The sequence below is a fragment of the Triticum urartu genome, chromosome 5 (assembly GCF_003073215.2).
Source record: "Triticum urartu cultivar G1812 chromosome 5, Tu2.1, whole genome shotgun sequence".
Lineage (NCBI taxonomy): Eukaryota > Viridiplantae > Streptophyta > Magnoliopsida > Poales > Poaceae > Triticum > Triticum urartu.
Window position 1 is genome coordinate 98674983 of NC_053026.1, and position 21658 is coordinate 98696640.

Genomic DNA, 21658 nt, shown 5'->3' on the forward strand with positions numbered 1-21658 from the left:
GAGGCCTGCCTAGGCAGCCTCCCCTCCCCCTCCACCTATATGTATGTGAGGAGGGGAGGAGGGAACACACACCACGATTCCAAGCTGTGTGTCGCGCCCCCTCTCCCTCTAGTTCATCCTCCGTCCTAAATCATTGAGCTCGGCGAAGCTCTGCGGAATAGTTTCACCACCACCATCACCACACCGTCGTGCTGCCGGAACTCATCTACTACTTTGGTTCTCTTGCTGGATCGAGAAGGCGAGGACGTCATCGACCTGAACGTGTGTTGAACGCGGAGGTGCCGTACGTTCGGTACTTGATCGGGACGGATCGTGAAGGTGTAGGACTACATCAACTGTGTTGATAAACACTTCCTCTTAGCGATCTACAAGGGTATGTAGATGCTCTCCCCCTCTCGTAGTTATGCATCTCCATGGATAGATCTTGCGTGTGCGTAGAATTTTTTTGTTTTCCATGCAACGTTCCCCAACAGTAGCATCATCATAAGTATTATTCATAGCAAAAGTAGCATCATCAATTACTTGCGACATATCAGGATTAATAGCAGGTGGTGGGTAGCAAGCTTACTCAAAACAGAAGGTGAATCAAGTGTAGAGCTAGATGGCAGTTCCTTACCTCCCCTCGTTCCTGAGGGAACGATCTTGGTTGTGGTATCTTTCAGATTCTTCATAGTGATCAACAGATATAAATCCCAAGTGACTCAGCGAATATAGCTATGCTCCCCGGCAATGGCGCCAGAAAAAGGTCTTGATAACCCACAAGTATAGGGGATCGCAACAGTTTTCGAGGGTAGAGTATTCAACCCAAATTTATTGATTCGACACAAGGGGAGCCAAAGAATAATCACGAGTATTAGCAATTGAGTTGTCAATTCAACCACACCTGAAAGACTTAATATCTGCAGTAAAGTATTTAGTAGCAAAGTGGTATGATAGTAACGGCAATAGTGACAGTGGTGATTTTGTAGTGATTGTGATAGTAGCAATCGCAAAAGTAACTTAGCAAAGATCAATATGTGAACATTGTTGAGGAAATCGTTAACTGGTAGCTGCTCGGTCGGCTGGTGAGTAGGGGATTAATAGGCTAATCGGCAAGTTAATCGTCCATTTAATCAATTAATCGGACAATTTATCAGGAAATCGGCTACTCGGGGACCCTATGAGTAGGGATTAATCGGCAAGTTAACTGGTTAATCGGATGAATTCTTGAACAGGGTATGTGAAAAGCTCGTAGGCATTGGATCAATGATGGATAATTGTGTTGGATAATATTCATCATGTAGCAGTCATAACCTAGGGCGACACAGAACTAGCTCCAATTCATCGATGTAATGTAGGCATGTATTTTGTATATAGTCATACGTGCTTATGGAAAAGAACTTGCATGACATCTTTTATCCTACCCTCCCGTGGCAGCGGGGTCCATAAGGAAACTAAGGGATATTAATGCCTCCTTTTAATAGAGAACCGGAACAAAGCATCAGCACTTAGTGAATACGTGAACTCCTCAAACTACGGTAATCACCAGAAAGAATCCCAATTATTGTCACATTGGGGTATGCGGATCGTAACTCATAATAGGTGCCTACAACTTGCAATATAGGATCAAGAACACACATATATTCATTAAAACATAATAGGTTCAGATCTGAAATCATGGCACTCGGGACCTAGTGACAAGCATTAAGCATAGCAAAGTCATAGCAACATCAATCTCAGAGCATAGTGGATACTAGGGATCAATCCCTAACAAAAATAACTCGATTACATAATAAATCTCATCCAACCCATCACCGTCCAGCAAGCCTATGAAGGTATTACTCACTCCCGGTGGTGAGTATCATGAAATTGGTGATGGAGGAAGGTTGATGATGATAATGGCGACGGACTCCACCCTCTGGAGCCCGGAACGGACTACAGATCAGCACTCCCGATGAAGAACAGGAGGTGGCGGCAGCTCCATATCGTAAAACGCGATGAATCCTTCTCTTTGATTTTTTTTCTCCGTGAATAGGTATATATGGAGTTGGAGTTAGGATTGTCGAAGCTCCAGGGGGCCCACAAGTCTGGTAGGCGCGCCCTGGGGGGGTGGGCGCGCCCCCAGAGCTTGTGGCTCTTGGGTGGCCCCCCTCTAGTATCTTTTTCCGCCAGTATTTTTTATATATTCCAGAAATATTCTCCATAATTTTTCAGGTCAAACCAATACTTTTATTTCTGCACAAAAATAACACCATGGCAATTCTGCTGAAAACATCGTCAGTCCGGGTTAGTTCCATTCAAACCATGCAAATTAGAGTCCAAAACATGGGCAAAAGAGTTTGGAAAAGTAGATACGATGGACACGTATCAGTATAGCAATCAGATCAATGCACATGGCTTTAACAAGAATTTCCCCTTAAAAGCACCTTCTTTTCCCAACTGGTTATCTTCCCAAATTTGGCGATTGCATTGGCAATGTCTTTAGTGTTGAAGTTGTCAAAAGGAACCCCCACAAGTAAGAGCCAACAAACCCTATTATAGTGAACCCTCCTGCAATTTTTGCCCTCGTTGTGCTTGGTGTAAGTCAGAAACACAACCCCAAGGGCATGAGGGTTTTCCCTGATCAATCTGTCGCGGTCTCGAACATGCACGAACTGAACATATGCCTCTCCAAACGAGTAGGGTTGAACATCTCCAATAACCACATGAGCTAACTCCATGAATGTACCGCCCCGAGACCGTTGTGCCAGGTGTCCTCCAGTTATTCGATGTTGTTGCCTTGTCATTGCTTGTGTTGTCATGCATCTCATATCATGTCATCATGTGCATTGCATTTGCATTCATGTTCGTCTCATGCATCCAAGCATTTTCCCCGTTGTCCGTTTTGCATTCCGGCGCTCCTATCTTCTCCGGTGGTCATTTCTACCTTCTTTTCGTGTGTGGGGGTTAAACATTCCTGGATTGGACCAAGACTTGCCAAGCAGCCTTGGTTTACTACCGGTAGACCACCTGTCAAGTTTCGTACCTTTTTGATTTCGTTTGATGCTCCAACGGTTAACCGAGGGACCGAAAAGGCCTCGTGTGTGTTGCAGCCCAACACCCCTCCAAGTTGGCCCAAAACCCACCAAAACCTCCTCCATCATCTCAGTCGTTCAATCATGATCGCGTGGCCGAAAACCGCGCCTCATTTGGACTCTCCTAGCTCCCTCTACCTATAAATATGTGGCTCTCCCCGATTTTTCGCGCAGTCCAAAACCCTAGCGTCTTCCCACTCCGCCGCCGGACATGTCCGCGCCCGCCGAACACGTCCAGCCTCCACCTCACTCCGACCAACCAGAGGCCGCCACATCGCTCTCCCCGCCGCCGCAGCCAACCGGCCGTCGCCACCTCAGCGCCTCACCCTCTCTCTCCTCGCCCCTCCACCGCGCGGCCCGCCGAGCCCATCGCGGGCACGCGCAGGCCCGACCGCGCCGCCGCTCGCCGCGGGCTCCCTGAGCCTCGCGCGCGTCCACGCCCCGCCGCCCGCCGTGCGCCTCCGCTGCCCTCGCCGTCCGGCCGCCGCCATCGCCCTGCGCCTCGCCGCCGACCTACGCCGCGCCCCGCCAAACTCGCCGCGCCGCCCGAGAGCTCCCTTGCCGCCGCCTTGCTCGCGCCTCCCTCCGGCCACCGGAGCTCGCCGGAGCCGACCTCCGCCGGTCACCTTCCGCCGCCCCGCCGCGCCTTGCCTCCACCGGCGCCGGATCCGGCCGGAGCCGGCCTCCGCGTTGCCTCCTTCCTCCTCTCCGGCCTCACCTCCGTCATCCCCGTGAACTCCGGCCGTCTCCCCCGTCTCCGGCAAACTTCTCCGGCAAGATCCGGCCGGAATGGACCAGATCCACCAGGAGTTGAACCAAACGGCGTCATCACGTCCCGGATCTTCTCGTCCCGGGTTGACTTTTCCTGCGGGGTAAAAATTTCACTAAGTCCCCGAGATTTCCATGTTTCATATGCCCATATTCATCATGTCGTAACTCCACATCCGTAACTCCGTTTTGGGCATATAGCATATCAAAATGTTCGTCTCAGAGAGTACATCATTTCATCTCATCGCATCATTTTCATTTGAGCTCATCTTGATGCCCGAAATGCTATTGGAAGAGTGCTATTTGAGTTAATTGTCAGATCTGCTGCACCAAATAGCTATTTGTCATTTTTGCCATGATTATTGTGTGTCTGATATGCCCATGAGCTCTACATGTGTCTTGTTATATGCTTTGCCATCTTTCCAGAGGTGCCATGCATGTATTTTTGTGATGTGTGTGGTGACTAGCACAAGCTTGCAAAGTGCAGCATTCGTTAATGCTGATTTCAGGGAATTAGCAATTCCACTAAGTCCTTGATCTGTTCTTATCATTATGCCATATGTTCATGTTGTTTCCTAGTGATCCGTGCCTCTTTTGAGGATGATCAGTAAGGATGATTTGTTAATCTTGTGGTGCTCTATCCATCCATGTCTTTGTTTGCATTTATGGAGCACCCTAGCTTGAGTCAATCGAGCTCTACTTTTGCTATTTCATGAATCTAGGCAGATTGTCTACTTGTTAGCAATTTTGCCGAGGATGTTATAGTTGATCCGTGCATGCTATGCTATTGTTCTTGCCATGTCTAGATTGTATAATGTGTATTCTTGATGGGTGTGTGCTTAGATTGTCATGACTTGCTCTGTAGTGAGTGCATCGAGCTCGTAAACATGCCTACTTGATATCTGATTTTGCATGCTCCAGTTTTCACTAAGTCTGAGAACTGATTATGTTTTTGCCATGTTCACATGCTTGCAAATGTATTTTCTGATCCCTTTTGGCTCAAGGTCACTAAGGGACTTTTGTTAAGCTCTTTGAGTAGCTCCATGTCATGCTTTACTTTTCCATGTTCAGTACCTGTAGCATATAGTTTTGATGCTCCAAAGTGTGCTACCTGATCTGAAATTCCAGACAAGTGTTAATTTCAATAAGTCTGAAATCTGTTTACCAAATGCATTTTTGCCATGCTTGTTTGAACCTGTTAATGGATGAATTGGCCGTAGCTCAATGTTCCTCTTTTGTTAAGCATCATGAATGGATCCCTGCCATGTATTTTGTTGCCATGTTTGAGTGTTGTAGCATGTTCATCTTGTTGCATTTAGATGGCTACTTGTTGTATATCACAGACCGGTGCCATATTTGAATTGCTTGCCTTTTCCAAACCATAACTCCGATTCCGGTGTTCTTTATATCGTTTTCAAGCGATTTCATCTCACCTTTCCAGTGGCACACTTGGATTTCCAAGTTGAGGCCAGGTTCATTCGTTCCTTGTCAAATCATGCATATGCATCGCATACCGCATCCCGCATATCATACCATGTTCATGTGTTGGTTGTTTACTATGTTGTGTGCTTCTTTCCGGTGTTTGCTTCTTCGGGTTGGATTCGGTAACGTCGCGTTTGTGAGGACCCGTTCATCTATGTCCATTTGTCTTCTTCATGGACTCGTTCTTCTTCCTTGCGGGATTTCAGGCAAGATGATCATACCCTCGAAATCACTTCTATCTTTGCTTTGCTAGATGCTCGCTCTTTTGCTATGCCTATGATGCGATACCTACCACTTGCTTATCATGCCTCCTATATTGTTGAACCAAGCCTCTAACCCACCTTGTCCTAGCAAACCGTTGATTGGCTATGTTACCGCTTTGCTCAGCCCCTCTTATAGCGTTGTTAGTTGCAGGTAAAGATTGAAGTTTGTTCCTTGTGGGAACATGGAGATGTTGTTCCTTGTTGGAACATGTTTACTTGTTGGGATATCACAATATCTCTTATTTAATTAATGCATCTATATACTTGGTAAAGGGTGGAAGGCTCGGTCTTATGCCTGGTGTTTTGTTCCACTCTTGCCGCCCTAGTTTCCGTCATATCGGTGTTATGTTCCCGGATTTTGCGTTCCTTACGCGGTTGGGTAATAATGGGAACCCCTTGACAGTTCGCCTTGAATAAAACTCCTCCAGCAAGGCCCAACATTGGTTTTACCATTCGCCTCCTAAGCCTTTTTCCCTTGGGTTCTGCAGACTCAAGGGTCATCTTTATTTAAACCCCCGGGCCAGTGCTCCTCTGAGTGTTGGTCCAACCTAGAGCACCGTGCAGGGCCATCCCTTGGCAACTTGGGTTATGTCGGCTTCTGTACGCTTAGCTTATCTGGTGTGCCCTGAGAACGAGATATGTGCAGCTCCTATCGGGATTTGTCGGCACAGCGGGTGGTCTTGCTAGACTTGTTTTACCATTGTCGAAATGTCTTGTAACCGGGATTCCGAGTCTGATCGGGTCTTCCCGCTAGAAGGAATATCCTTCGTGACCGTGAGAGCTTGTTATGGGCTAAGTTGGGACACCCCTGCAGGGATTTGAACTTTCGAAAGTCGTGCCCGCGGTTATGGGCAGATGGGAATTTGTTAATGTCCGGTTGTAGAAAGCCTGAACTTGACCCTAATTAAAATACATCAACCGCGTGTGTTACCGTGATGGTCTCTTTCCGGCGGAGTCCGGGAAGTGAACACGGTGTTGGAGTAATGTTTGACGTAGGTTGTTCTAGGATCACTTCTTGATCATAATTTCACGATCGTGCTTTGCCTTCTCTTCTCGCTCTCATTTGCGTATGTTTAGCCACCATATATGCTAGTCGCTTGCTGCAGCTCCACCTCATACCTTTTACCTTACCCATAAGCTTAAATAGTCTTGATCGCGAGGGTGCAAGATTGCTGAGTCCCCATGGCTCACAGATACTTCCAAAACCATTTTGCAGGTGCCGATGTTACCGAGCAGGTGACGCAACCAAGCTCAGGAGGAGCTCAATGAAGATCTTTCCCCTTGTGTTGTTTCGTTCTAGTTGATCAGTAGTGGAGCCCAGTTGGGGTCGATCGGGGATCTGTGTAGCATTTGGGGTAGTCTTCTTTTATTTTGGCTCGGTAGTCGGGCCCTGATTGTATTTGGATGATGTAATGCTTTATTCATGTATTGTGTGAAGTGGCGAGTGTAAGCCAACTATGTATCTCTTTCCCTTATGTATTACATGGGTCGTGTGAAGATTACTTCACTTGCGACATTGCTTTCAATGCGGTTATGCCTCTAAGTCATGCTTCAACACGTGGGAGATATAGCCGCATCGAGGGCGTTACAATGAACTCCTTTACTACATCACGAACATTGGGGAAGTGTACCTCATCTTATAGTGGTTGAATGGTGACGATGCCCCAATCTTCATACCGGCACAGCCGATGCGGCAGAACCACTCGTGAAACCCCAATTCGGCCTTCGATGTGCTGAATCTGGAAGCCATTGGGGATGAACGATAGATGATCGATTGGTATATTGGCCATTTGCTCGAGGGAATCCTCTTGGGACGCATCTAGCTCACGAGATGAGGCAAGGACAACAGGCGATGAGCTCAACGAAGGATGAGCACTATTTCTAGCAGAGAGGAATGCGAGGAGAGGGGGGGACTCGATTAGAAGTTTGGAAAAAATCTCATAACAAGCTCCTTGAATGATGTAACTTGCCGAATCGGCTGATGCATCCTGCAAGCCTTAAACCAGTCAGCCACTACTCCATCAGCCCAAGCATATTCTGGCGGGCCTTCAAATGTGTTGAAGCCCAAAAGTGGCCAAAGCCCAGGTAGGTTGGACTCTGGGTAAAAACATGCAAAGTGGCCCAAGCCACCACCGCGGGGACTATTTATCACCTTAAGCAATTAGGTCGTTTTTCTCTCGCTGAAAGAACTTTGTTGGCGCCTACGATCGAGCCGTCCCATTGTGCGTACATTAATAAACTGAAAAGGGAGGAAACGCGGGGATCGATCCCTTGTCTCCAAGAGGATCACTAGGGCAGCTAACCACCCAGCCAGCTTCCAGTTACTAGTTAGAAGAAGGATCGGGGTCAACTAGAGGCGACTGTCGGGGATATACCCCGTGGTATGACCCGGCCGGAGTTATGACCCGGTTGGGACTTGGTATTCCATTGGTAAACCGCCCGAGGACTGACAACTCACTGATGACCCGGCCGAGCCTGTGACCCATTGGTGAGCCGGCAAACAGTGGTAAGCCTACAGACAGTGGTAAGCCGGCAGACAGTTATAACCCGGCAGACAGTTATGACCCGGAGATAGTTATAACCCGGCAGACAGAGTCGCTTGGGGTTAATAAGCCTGAGACGTTAAGAAGCCCAAGACGTTAAGAAGCCCATGGAGAGAAGCCCGTGATGAGAAGTCAGAATAGTTTAAGTCTTAACCCAACTAGGACTCTACATGTAACCCTCCCCTTCAACTTAAATAAGGAGGGGCGCGGCGCCCCAAGAGGGTCAAGTTTTTCTGGACGTCTCAATAGACAAGTTTCACAAGTTAGGGTTAGACAAACAAGTCTATAGCTTTTGAGATAGAGCACCCTTGTAATCGTGATCATCATCATCAATATCAATGAAGCAGGATGTAGGCTTTTACCTCCACCGTGAGGGGCCGAACCTGGGTAAAAACATCGTGTCTCTCGTCCCACTCAACACCTCTCAAGCTACCGCATAAATGTGTTGGCCTCATGACTAAGTCCTCGCACTAAGGACATCTGCTGTGACAAATCCATGACAGTTGGCGTCCACCATGGGGCCCGCGCACGGTGGTGTTGAGTTTTTGGAGGGATCTTTTCTAGGGTTCGAGAAGTTCACAATTTTCTGGCTCAAATCGGCATGGAAAATTCACATCATCTATAAGTTCATCAATCAAGATTGACGAAGGATTCTGCCGCGGTGGGTGTGAGATTAAGACTGTTTGAGAGTTTGGAGTTCTATTGTGCGCCACCGACGTGACGTGATCTATCGATTCTGAAGTTAAGATCAATTTTGCTGCAGTCGCTTGTCGCTAAAACCGACAGGAAGTAAGCTACAGTCGCCGTGCACTGCATCAGATCGATCAACAAGCGCGTGTGCAGGCAAGGGTCAAACTGAGGTGGTTTCGTAAAGCGATCTACTACTTTGATTATACTACTATTTTCATGGAGGCAATACTACTACGGTAATACTCCGCGGCGGTTGTTCTTACAAAGCGATCCATCCATTGATCCATCAGCACGAGAAGAAAAGTCAAACCAACAATAAATCAGAGGAGAACCCGGATATGGATTGGACTCCGAATCTGCCTCCGCCGGCTGGCATCGCCGCTACGATCCGCCTCCGCCGGCTTGCTTCTGCCATGCCCCGCCTTTGCTGCCACGCGTACGCCCCGATGGCTTCCGAGCCGTCGCCGTCGCCGTCCTCCACACCGTGGCCTACCTCCACCGCCCAGCTGCAGGCCACCGCTGCGGGCCCGCTTCGACCACTGCTGTGAAGCGCCACGGTCTCTGTCTCCGTCATCTCCAAGGCACTACCTCAACCCACCGCCTGGCCTCGGGCTCCCTCGCCCTCGCACGCCTCGTGCTTCCGCGGTCGTCTCACCCATGCGAAGAGCCCCCGCGCCACTAAGACCTTGAGCCGCCACAACAAGCCATTGCGGCCTTGCCTGCAAGCCGCCTGCCAACCCAGAGCTGCCGAAAGCTCTCCACTTCAGCCATGGCTGAGCCGCCGCCACATCTCCGCCTCGGATGCGACTTCGCTGCCCCCGTGAGCCGCCCTCTGCTCCAAGTCGCTGTAATCATGGACTGTCCGCGTCTCCGCTGTCACTCTGCACCCTTGCGTGTCCTCACTGGCTCCCAAGCTGCAGCTATGCCCGAGTCGTCGCAGACGCGACCCGCCGCCGGTTACACCTGCTGGCTCCGCCACGCCGGTTCACCGCTACGCCTGCCGGCTCTCCTGCCTCTTCTCCGGCCAGCTCCTGTGTTGTCTCCTCCACGGCTTCCCCGCATTGTGAACCACCCGCCGCTGCGTCTGGCCGGGTGTGGCCTCGGCTTACTACTCCTGAAAAAAGGGAGGGGACCTTATAGAGCCCACAAGAGAAAACCAGACGGTGGCTGATCATCAGAGTTCTCTATTTGCATCGGATGGGCCGTACATCACCAGGTTATGTACGGATGCTACATGCGGATCATCCTCGTCTGAATACATCAGCTCACGCCACGATCATCATGCGCTAGCATCTGACAGTGTCATAATACTCGGTGAATATCGGTGCAAACCGTCACCTCTGCGGCCCAGTTTACATCAACACGACACGACTGACTCGCCCGTCCATGCGGCTTACTGCGCCTACGATTGACTCGCCCGTTCACGCTGGCTTACAACACCACAGTCGGTTCATCTGTCTGCTCCCGCGGCCGACTCGGCCGTGATTGATTTCAGCTTTACCGTGGTGATCATCAACTCCGCGGTGGATAATTTCTGGCCTGACGTATCAGGTGAAATCCATCCAGTATATTTTTATATTACATATTGCTTTCTTTAAAAGAGCAATTACTCTGGCTTGCAAGTTCTCCAATGCGGGACAAGTTGTCTACTGCAAAAGGGACTATTATCACTGAGTTGTTGAATTACTCATACCGGCTTATATCACGGTCAAATATGGAGAATCTCAAGACAACTCCTCGAGTAGTCTTAAGACTTGGGGGCTACAATGACATGACTTGGTAGAATTGGCCTATATCAGTTAATCAAGAACTCCAGGTCATTAGAGGGAAAAATAACCCGGCCCCAGAGACTACTGCTATATTGATGAAAATTTAAAAGGTTGTGGAAAATTTCTGGCTCAAAATGAAGAATTCTAGTTTAAAATCCGGCTCAAGGGAAATCTGTCTCTCATGAAGCTTTGAAGCTTTCAATATCTAGTTTAAAATATCGGCTCAAAAGAATTCATCTCTCGCAAGTTCGAGTTCTCAGAAAAAATAAAGGGACCAAAGAGAGTTTGATGCACAGCACAGCTCAAACATAGGTACCCGCTAAGTACAGCTCAGAAACATATCACTTGGGGGGCTTCCTGTTCAATGAACATAGCTATATTCACCCTTTTGATTGGCTTGGACGCCAGGTGTATTCACCAAAAATCCGGGTTATCTTGCCTGTATGCAAGATGCTTCTCCACCAAGTAATCCTGGATGACCCGCCATGTCCTTAGCAGTCAATCTTTTAAATAAGACCCTGAACTTGTTAAGATTAAAAACATTGATTGGGTCATCAGAGAGCCGGCTTACGGAAATCAAGGATAAACTCAGGCTATTAAGCCGCCTTCCCTGAAACTTGGTTAAACCTGCATGTGTGCACGATGCTACTCCAACCCCGCATACTCTCGATAAGTCAATATTTTTAATAAGACCCTGAACTTATCCGGGTTAAAATGTCGATTGGGTCATGTGAGAGACGGCTCACGGAAAGCATGGATACTCCAGTGGCTATCATGCTAGTTTCATTGAAGTAGCGATTTTGGCTCGACGGCCTATGAAAGCCTCGTGTTTTCTTTTGGATTTTTCATTCAACTTGGATTTATATCACCCCTTCTTTCTTACCATATAGTTTTCCCAAGTTGGTCCAAGCAGCCCTGACTATGTCTCATATTTCGGATATTACCCCCTGCCCTGGCTATGGACTTTAAGTCGCCAGTATATTTTGGATTGCGCCATTAAAATTATGCGCTTATAAATCTTTGGGATTGACACCCTCACTGGATGTGGTGATGTAAGCCGGCAATTTGAGCTAATCTTCCAGGTATGTTTTTAAATTGTTGGATGAATATGCGAGGTTTGATAACCCGTCCTGGTTTTGGACGTTAAGTCGCCAGTATATTTTGGATTGCGCCATTGGAATCATGCGCTTATAAATCATTGGATTGTTACCTTCAGTGGGTATGGCAATGTAATCCGGGAGTATAAATCAATCCTACATGGTTATCAATTATTGATTTTCACAAAGGCTATAAGCCGCCGGGTTACAAAAATCCCGGATTACAATGGATGTGCATTACGTCGCTATCGGCCAAGAGCCACTGAGTATTTAAACTCCGGATTTACTTGTCAAGCGATAAGGTATTCAAACCTTTAATAGCCAAACTTGGCTGGATTGTCATGATGATATTGAATGATTGAGGTTTTCATACCGGATTATATTATTCAAATCTTGAATAGCCAACATGGCTGGATTTTTATTATGGTTATCAATAACCAGTATTATGATTGAGGTTTTCAAAGTCGCTCCAGTGCAATGGCTAATATTTTATCAATGATATGATTTATTCTATAATGGAAGGAATAATCCTGAGTCGCTACAGGCTTACGATCCGGCCCTTGGGGGCTACATTATTCAAGTTGAGATTACATCAAATATGCAAGTCCCATGTCACTGCCAGCATGCACCATGACACTTGGGGGCTAATGTAAAATCATTTTTTACTTGCCTTATTGAAGACCCGACTCATCACATCGTAATGAGTCGGCCCTTGGGGGCTACCAATTGCTCCTGTCAAAAATTCAAGGTACACAAGCCTTAATCCATTATATTGAAGGGTTCATTGCTCAGTTGGTAGAGTACAAAGCTCTTAACCTTATGGACGTGGGTTCGAGCCTCATGGTGGGGGTTACATCATATGATGTTATTTTCAATGAAGTATATATAAAGTACCAGCTCAGTATTATCGTACTGACCCTACCCTTGGGGGCTAAACGTTGATGTTCAAAGTTTACATGGTCATATATACAAAGTCCCTGCTCGCTATTGCATAATGACCCAACCCTTGGGGCTACACTGGTTGAAGTTTATATGAGCATAAGGCAATTACAAGTCCCAGGCTGCTGCAAGCATGACAACTCGGCACTTGGGGGCTACATATGTGGAATATTCAGTTTTGACTAGTGATTGAGATGAACAACCTGGATTTCTTTAAGATTGCAACATTTATATTGAAGCAAGTCTTAAGCTGTTACTATGCTCCCTTCTTAAGACTTGGGGGCTACAAGTGATATGCATATAAGGGAGGTATGCTTTCAAGCTTGATGTTAGCAACAATTATGACCCGGTGCCATCAATATTTATAAACCGGCAATTTTGGTAATGTTAAACCATCAAGTTCTACATATTCAAGCCGGCTGAAAATCAGATGAGTATTTCAAGGCCAATATTTCCAGAAGAAGGAAATGACAATGAGTTAAGGATGATCAGGATCGGTTTAACATGGATAAATCCAAATTAAACTGGGGGCTAATGTCGGGTATATACCCCGCGGTATGACACGGCCGGAGTTATGACCCGGCTGGGACTTGGTATTTCATTTTTAAACCGCCTGAGGACTGACAACTCACTGATGACCCGGCCGAGCCTGGTGACCCATTGGTGAGCCGGTAGACAGTTATAACCCGGCAGACAGTTATGACCCAGAGATAGTTATAACCTGGCAAACAGAGTCGCCTGGGGTTAATAAGCCCGAGACGTTAAGAAGCTCAAGACGTTAAGAAGCACATGGAGAGAAGCCCGTGATGAGAAGTCAGAATAGTTTTAAGTCTTAATCTGACTAGGACTCTACATGTAACCCGCTCCTTCAACTTATATAAGGAGGGGCACGGCGCCCCAAGAGGTCAAGTTTTTCTAGACACCTCAATAGACAAGTTTCATAAGTTAGGGTTAGACAAACAAGTCGATAGCTTTCGAGATAGAGCATCCTTGTAATCGTGATCATCATCATCAATATCAATGAAGCAGGATGTAAGATTTTACCTCCACCGTGAGGGGCCGAACCTGGGTAAAAACATGACATCTCTTGTCCTATTCAACATCTCTCAAGCTACCACATAGAAGCGTTGGCCTCGCGACTAAGTCGTCGCACTAAGGACATCTACCGTGACAAATCCGCGACAACGACTGAGCCGGACTTCTCCATTTTTTTTCTTTTTTGTATTATTTATTTTCTTCTCCGCTTTTTTCATTCATTCATTCTTCCTCTCTAAATTGTTTCATTATTTTTTGTTTTCTTTTGTTTCATTTCTTTTTCTTCTTCTCTAATTTTTTTCATTGTTTTCTTTTTCCTTCTATACATTTTTTGTTTCTTTTTTCGTTTTTTGTTTCTCATTCTACATTCTTATATACATGATCAACCTTTTTCAAATACTTGTTCAACATTCTTTTTTCTTCTCCGATTTGTTTTACATTCTACATTATTATATACATGTTCAACATTTTTCAAATACTTGTTCACAATTTATATATAGATGATCAACATTTTTCAAATACTTGTTCAACATTATTCAGATACTTGTTAAACAATTTTTTCAAATACTTGTCCAACATTATTTTCAAATACTCGTTCAAAACTTTTTAAATACTCATTTGACATTTTTCAAATACTTTTTCAACATTTTGAATAGTTATTCAACATTTTCAAATGCTTTTTGTTCAAAAAAAAATCAAATAGTCGTTCAACAGTTTTAATACTTATTAAGAAAATCAAATACTTGTTCAACAATTTTCAAATACTCCTTCAACATTCTTCAAATACTTCTTCAACATTTTGAATAGTTATTCAACATTTTCAAATATGTTTTGTTCAAAAAAATCAAATAGTCGTTCAACATTTTTTAATACGTATTCAACATTTTTCAAATACTCTTCAACATTTTCAAATACTCGTTCAACATTTTTTAAATACTTGTTCAACATTTTTAATACTTCTTCAACATTTTCAAATACTTGTTCAACATTTTCAATTACTCGTTCAGCATTTTTCAAATACTCGTTCAACATTTTTTTAATACTTATTCAATATTTTCAGATACTTATTCAACATTTTTCAAATGTGTTTTGAAGATGTTTTTTGTAATATATATATATATGTAGAATATTTTAAAGTATAAATAAAAGTACAAAAACAAAGCAAAATATGAGAATAGAAAAGAGAAAAAAACAAAAAATCAGGACCTGGTCTCCCGCATGGCTGGCCCGGCCCATCTGGGGCTGCCCCCGGCGCGAGGCTTGCCCCGCTCTCGCGTAAGGCAACAAATAGGTGTGCCGAGCCACCACATGCATAGCAAACTACTCCCTCCGTCTTTGAAAGAGTGTACTTTCAACTTTGTTGGAGGTTCAAACTATCTCAAAGTTTGTCCGAGCTTGTGCAAAAATGTGTCAATGCTTGTGAAACCAAATAGGTATATGACGAAAATATATTTTATCATGAATCTAATGCTACTAATTTGATGGCGTAAATGTTGGTATATTATTGTATAAATATGGTCAAACGTAAAAAGTTTGCCTTTCCAATAAATTTGGAAGCACACTCTTTCAAGGACGGAGGGAGTACGTCGCTCATGTGGCATGCCCTCATTAATGAGATTAGGAATAGTTGTCGTGCCCTGGTTACGTGGACATTGATATGGCAGACTTAAATGCTGAAACACTGAGGACATAGATAAACATGGAGAGAGAAATCAAGTCCCGGCAGTCCAGTCTTTTCTTCTACCAGCTCTAGTGCTAGCTTTCTCCGATCTCTCTGTAGACAGCATTAAATAGGGGTAGGTACCATATTCATAATACTAGAAGGTGATCCCTGCTTAGAGACATGACTGCGAGCTGTTTGTTACCTGATTGTCACCGAGCTTGATGCTGCTGGTCTTCCACCTCACCCATAATGTTGAGGAAACTTGACCTAAGCGGAAATGGATTGCGAAACCATTGATTCTTTCAAAACTTCGGCCTCGCCACTAAAGTCCATTTAACATCTTCCCCTTTGTAAAAAGCAAGCTCTTCTCTACGCCAATTTGGGCCACTGTGACCCCAAAGTCAAAAAATCATATCGAAATCTTTCTTCGTAACTCTACCTATGTTGTAAATTTCAAAGCCTACTGATTTGGAAGCAACAGAGAACTTGAACGATCTAAGAGACGCACCCTAAAACCTTGGGCATAACCACCAAAAGCAGCATGAAGTGCAACACTAACCGTATGAGGATTGAGCTTGAAGGTTGCACGACTGAAAGACACCACCAGGGTGAACTCCCTTTGATGAAAGCCGGGGGAGAAGACCACCGGATGGCCAAACATGCGCTTAACATCTGCTTGAAAGTCTTTGCCATGATCAAAGTTGAGGGAGAACAATGCCATGGTTGATGAGGAACCAACGTGATAAAGTGGCTGCTAGGGTTGGGGTGAGCACTGGCAAGTGAGTGGCCGTCGTGGTCGCCGGTATGGGAGGTGGCCGCCGGGGCCGGGGTGGCCACCGAAGCAAGATCGCCTAGGACCACTAACATAATCCCATCAAATGGCTTGATCTGCATCATGTGACACTTTTATGACGATTACTGTTGGGTAATTGATAGAAAAGCGCATAGTTATGACGTTATTCATGGCAATGATCATGTATATAGGCATTTCGTCTGTGACAAGTACACCGATTCGTGCCTACATCTACTACTATTACTCCACTTCAAGATCGCTTCTATGCTTGCCTCTCTACGTATTAAGTTCATAACGAACAGAGTAATGCATGAAGTATGATGACATAATGTAGACATAATAAAGCCAAGCAATATGATTAAACCCCGTTGTTTTCTCCTTAGTAGCAACAATATAATACGTGCCTCGCTACCCTTTCTATGATGAGGTGAGGACACCAAAAGATTGAACCCACTACAAAGCACCTCTCCACTAAAGATAAATCAATATAGTTTGACAAACCAAACAGATAGATCAGAGAGAAATACAAAGCTATAATAATCATGCATAATAAAGTTTAGAAAAGACTCAATTATTTTCAATGAATAATCTGATCATAAACCCACAATTCATTGGATCCCAACAAACACACAGCAAAAAAAGATTACATCGAATCGATCTCCGAAGGGAACATTGTATTGAAGATCAAAAAGATAGAAGAAACCAATTAGCTAATCATTATGAACTCGTAGGTCTGTGGTAAACTACTCACACATCATTGATGGTGTAGCAAGGATGATGTAGAAGCCCTCCGTGATCGATTCCCCCTTCGTAGAGTATCGAAAAAAGGCTCCAAATGGGATCACGGAAGAATAGAAGCTTGCGGCAATAGAAAAATGTTTCAAGTGTCTCTCTATTGGTTTGGGGATATTTGAGAATTTATAGAAGTGGAATTAGGTCAGACGGAGCCACGTGGGCCCCACAAGGCATTAGGGTGCACCTACCCGCCCAGAGCGCGCCCTCTTGCCTTGCTATCTCCTCGCTTATCGTCTGGTCTCCTCCCAAAGCTTCTAGGGTCTCTTATGTCCAAAAAAACGTCAAAAAGTTTGTAACGTTTGGACTCTGTTTGGTACAATTTTTTTGTAAAACCAAAAACAAGTAGAAAACAACAACTGGCACTAGGCACTGAGTTAATAGGTTAGTCCTAAAAATGATATAAAATTACATATAAAGTATCTAAGATTGATAATATAATAGCATGAAACAATGAAAAAATATAGATACGTTGGAGACATATCAGCCGTCAAGGCGTCGGCGGCGCCTAGCGACCGTCTCCGTGGTGGTAGAGAGATCAAGATCACCAAATCCATCTTGGAAAACGTGGAACGGTGACCGGCATCGTGCCGGTTGTACCTCACCTACTGCCTCGTCGCGCACTCCGCCTCGGATAGCATGGCCCGAGAGACAGAGGCACCGCCATAATCGCCTCCTCTGAGGTAGTGGAGGACGCGGCCACGCGCCTTTGCGATCGCGGGTGGCAACTCCTCCTTTATCGGGCGAAGCTCGCGACGTGGTGCCGACGAGGACCCGTCAATCCATGTGTAGCGGATGTGCGGCGGGGGCGACGCTGGCTCGTCCTTGATGCAACAAAGGCATTGAGGAATGCTGGCTCCTTCACGCGCCCGTCGATGTGGAGGCCGCGGTTGCACAATGGGAACGCGGGTTCATCTTTCACCTATCGGAGTGGGGATGTCGGCTCCCACTTCACGCGGACGTGCCTCGGGGACGGTGGCTCCTCCTTCATGCGCGCCGAGATGGTGGCGCCATGCCCATCTGACGAAAGCGCTCCGTCATGATCTTCATTCGTCAGAGCCGTCTCCAATAGGAATTGGGGCCACCACTGTGGCTCCTGGTCCTCCTCATCGTCGAGGAGCCCGCCGTCGTGGTTGCTGATTGTCCCGGCGAGGGCGGTGACGCTATGATCCGTGATCCGAACATATGCGGGTGATTCGAGGGTCCGCATTGGAGACGGCCTTAAGAGAAACTCCAACACGCTGATCCATACGGATGCGTGCTTTTTCCGCTTTTTGTCCGCTTGGGTCTGCCGTCTGCTCGTCGTTTACCCTGTTTTTGACTTGGGTCGGCAATGCGTCCAACGCGCTAACTCATATTCGCTCGTGTGGCCGACCTGCCGTCATTTTTCAAACAAAATACACAAAATTTACATAGTTTCACAAGCAAACAAATATAACATAGTTCCACAACCCAAATAAATATATCATAGTTTACAAGCTGAATAAAAATTAAATTATCTCAAATAAATTTAAGAAAAGATATGTATATTGGTTGCCAACAGGAGTCCACATATGCTCAACCAAATCATATTGCAGCTGAATGTAACTTTCCCAACCACTTGTTTGATGATGAAATTGGGTGAATTGTGCAAACGTTGCCCCTCCTCCATGCCCAGGCACAACATTGTCACCCTGGAACTGAAACACTTGATCATGGATACGTTTTGGGCGCTCATCATCTACGATCATATTTTGCATGATCACACAAGCAGCCATCACCTCCCACAACTTTTTGGTGCTCCAAGTTCTAGAAGGATACCGAACAATGCCCCATCGAGATTGCAGAACACCAAAGGCACGCTCGACATCCTTCCTAGCACTCTCTTGCTCTTGGGAAAATCTCCTCCTCTGCTCTCCGATGGGGTTGGGGATTGTCTTCACAATATTGATCCACTGAGGATAGATATCGTCAACTAGGTAGCATCATTTGTCGTAGTTGCGGCTGTTGATGTTAACATTCACCGGCGGGCAGTTGTGATACGTCCATTTTGCATCATGATCTCATATCGATATTTATTGCATTATGGACTGTTATTTCAATTTATAATACAATTTTATGTCTTTTCTCTATTAGTTTGCAAGTTTCGCATAAAGAGGGAGATTGCAGCCAGCTGGAATTCTGGACCGGAAAGGGCTATATCGAAGACACCTTTTCTACACAACTCGAAATGACCTAAAAATTGATGGAGATTTATTTTGGAATATATAAAAATATTGGCGAAAGAATTAACAGAAGGGGGGCGACCAGGTAGCCATAAGCCTGCCCCGCCGAGCTTGTGGGGCCCCTGTCAGGCCTCCGAAGCCCATCTTCTACTATATGATGCCATTTGACCTAGAAAAAATCAGAAGGAAGGTCTCGGGATGAAGTGCCACCGTCTCAAGGCGGAACCTGGCCGGAGCACTTTTGCTCTCTAGCGGAGGGAGGGGGAAATCGAAGCAATCATCATCACCAATCGAAGCCATTGCATTTGGTGCATCGGTTTGAGTTCTCCACGGTGGTACGTGGAAGTGAAGTTGAGAAGCTTGTTACTCTTGGGTGTTTGGGCACCCTAGAGCTTCCCTCTTGGGTGCCTTGGTTCCCTAGACGGTTGGTGTTGTCAGAGCTCAATCATTATGGTGTAAAACTCCGGGCAAGCGTCGGGGTCCCCAATTAGGTCGTGGAAATCGCCCCGAGCAATTTGACGGGTACCTGTGACCACCCCCAAGGGTTGCCAAAGTTTACGGGTTCGGTGGCCACCCCCAAGGGTTGCCATTTGTACAGGTTCGGTGACCGCCCTCAAGGGTCCCTTAGTGGAATATAGGCATCTTGCATTATGCGAGGGCGTGAGGAGATTACAGTGGCCCTAGTGGCTTCTTGGGGAGCATTGTGCCTCTACACCGCTCCAAACGGAGATTAGCATCCGCAAGGGTGTGAACTTCGGGATATACCGTCGTCTCCGCGTGCCTCGGTTATCCCTTACCCAAGCCCTTTACTTATGCAGTTTACTTTGTGATAGCCATAGTGTTTCATGTTACATATATTGCTATCACATAGTTGTTTATCTTGCTTAGCATAAGTTGTTGGTGCACATAGGTGAGCCTAGTTGTTTTAGGTTTTGTTCTTGACAAATTAAATGCTAGTTTTATTCCGCATTTGTTCAAGCCTAAACCGTAATTATTTTAAAGCGCCTATTCCCCCCCCCCCCTTTAGGCGACATCCATGATCTTTCACTTGGCATGGCCCCTATACTACCCTTGCCAAGAAGATGGCCCCTATGCTACCCTTGCCAAGCAAAAGGCCAATTCTTCCACTCCCAGTGCATGCAGTCCATGCCGCCAAGCATCCCCGGGAAGCCTCTGCTAGCATTCATCACCAGTTGTATCTTCGTCATTTGGCTCTCTCAAGTACTCAGGGCCAACACTACAATCACAACCTTGCAGAACTTGTACATGGAGTCTAGGCACGTAGACTCGCTCATACGGACGTACTGATCAATGAGATCACCAGACACTCTGTATGCAAGCATCCGGATAGCTGTGGTGCATTTATGATAAGAGGAAAAGCCAATCTTTTCAAGGGCATCCTCCTTGCACTCGAGATACTTATCGTATCCGACCACACCCTCCTGAATACGATTGAAAACATGGCTAGCCATGCGGGAATGGCGCCGAAATTGGTGATGTTTGAAGAGTGGGTCGGTGTCTCAAAGTAGTCATTCCAAAGAACGAAATGATCGCTCTCTCGGTTGCGATTCAACACTGGAGTGTGCCCCGGGATCGAGCCCCAGAACAACGGTCGTTGCCTACTAAGGTGGTCATAGACGACCAACACGACAACCACAATCTCCTCATCGTCCTATGAGGAATCATCGGAGTTGCAGAGGAAATTATGGAAAAAAAACTCGTCGACGGAGTTCATTTGTACCTTGGGGGCAAACTGTCGAACAACTTCCGGCATCGTCGAAGAAGCTGGCCGGCGAAGAGATGCGCGCCTTCCCTGGACCAGGTAGTTGGCCTAGCGGCGTCCGACGAGCGTGGCCGTGTCAGACGAAGGAGCTGACCGAGGGCGCGAGGGACGACTTTGTGCTCAAGGCGATGTCAGGGGGTGGGGGGAAGCTGCGGTGGCCCGAGGGCGAGGTGGTGGTGGTGGCGACGTGAAAGGTGGCAGCGTGCGGGGGAGGTGTATGGGCGCAGACTGCTGGCAGGGGCACTGGAATTAGGCGGTGACAGCGGCGAGGTGGGCCGGGCGAGGGCTTACTGACAATAGGGGTGGAAAAGAATGTTCTATGTGCCATTGATTGGCGGGCAGGGGGGCAGTAGGCAGGTATCGTGCGCGTCTGTTTTGTGTTCATGCGGATGCAAATGAGGCCTAAATTTGACCAGTAATAGGTCGTCGTCCGACGGACGAAAAACGAACGCGCGTTTGTTTGAGTTGGTGTGTTGGGTTAATTTTTCTGTTCACGACTATCCAAATAAATACGGGCGGGCGAAATGGGTCGGCGGGTTGGAGTTGCTCTCACCGCGGCCGCGTGAGATATTTGCGCGCCGTGCGCGCCGTTCCCTCTCTCTCCTTCTCGCCGCGTGCTCTTCGGTTCAAATCAAAAACGAAAAGAACTACTAGTACCCCGTCTCTCGGAACGTCCCGTCAAGCTGCACACACCGCCCTCTCTGCCCACTACTCGTACTGGAGCGGCAAAATTGACAAATTTGACCTATGGACAAAATTAAATCACAGAATGAACTGTCCGTGA